A 1,343-nucleotide genomic window follows, 5' to 3' on the forward strand; every position below is an offset into this window, starting at 1 on the left:
CTGCCCTTTACTTCTCACCCCAACAATATCTCCTTCGTTACCGCCTCTCCTCGCTGCCCTCTCCACTTCACACACACATACACACACACACACACACACACACACACACACACCTTTTCCATAAATCTTCATCCTTGGGCAAAGGGCTTAACTCATCAAACCAGTTGCTGCTTACCATTGGTGGTGGCGGTGGTGGTAGGATTGGTTTAAGATGAACATAAACAAAACATCGGGTACCTCGGCCCCACCCCATACTTCCTTACCCCCACTCCACAAGAAAGAAAAAGCAAAAAAAAAGCAAGAGATGTTACCTACTTCTTAAGCCTACCATTACTACCGTCCTTCCTTCCATATCTTGAGTAGAGTGTTATAATCCCTTCCAGGAGCAAAATAATAAATATATTCGGGTGGAGACCATGTGTGAGGTTCCCCTTTTCTTTCTCACACAAATAGGGGGTCTTTGAATGTAGGACTGTTTGATGGCAACCCATTTTTTTTTTTCTTTTTAATATAACTACTGCACCCCTTTAAAAAAATAGGTTACCATTTACACACACACACATTATTAATGCAGTACCTAGCACACTCAGCAGATATACATACATGCCAACACATTCACTCTCACTTACACATGTACACACACTCACATGCATCTACTCTCACTCATCCGCATGCTCTCTCTCTCTCTCTCTCTCACACACACACACACACTCACATGTGTGTACTCTCGCTGACACAAGCACTCTCATTTACATACCTGCATCCTACACATGCACTCTTACACCTCATTTACACTCACCCGCTCACAATCTTACACACATACTCATACTCACACACACACACACACATCCCATCCACCAATATAAAATATAACCACAACCTATGGTTTACTGCTTTTCCCATTCTACCAGAATCCTACAGTGACTCTTCCACCTGTCTTCTTGTCTCCATCTTAATTACTATTCCTCTTCATCTTTACCCCTGTGGCAAATAAAAGAAATTATAATTATAATTATGGTGAATTTGCCTTTCATTCTTTCAGGCATGATAAACTATGTACCAGTTGCACACTAGGGCTCGGTGTAATAGATTTATCCCCTCCCCTGAAACTACTGACCTTGTGTCAAAACTCGAGATCATTATTATTGTTCTTAGAGTCTTGCATGCATAGCTGGCTTGCTGCCTGCAATCTACGGCACCATGCTATCTGTTCTTTTCAACTATCTAATACTTTCCTAATTATTCTGGCCATGCCAAAGAGGCAGACCTTTGGTAACAGTTCTACAGGGCACTCTATACTGATTTCCTTTTTATTCCTCCTGATGCCTTCTGATACTATCCTC

The sequence above is a fragment of the Octopus bimaculoides genome, chromosome 23, assembly GCF_001194135.2.
Source record: "Octopus bimaculoides isolate UCB-OBI-ISO-001 chromosome 23, ASM119413v2, whole genome shotgun sequence".
Classification (NCBI taxonomy): Eukaryota; Metazoa; Mollusca; class Cephalopoda; order Octopoda; family Octopodidae; genus Octopus; species Octopus bimaculoides.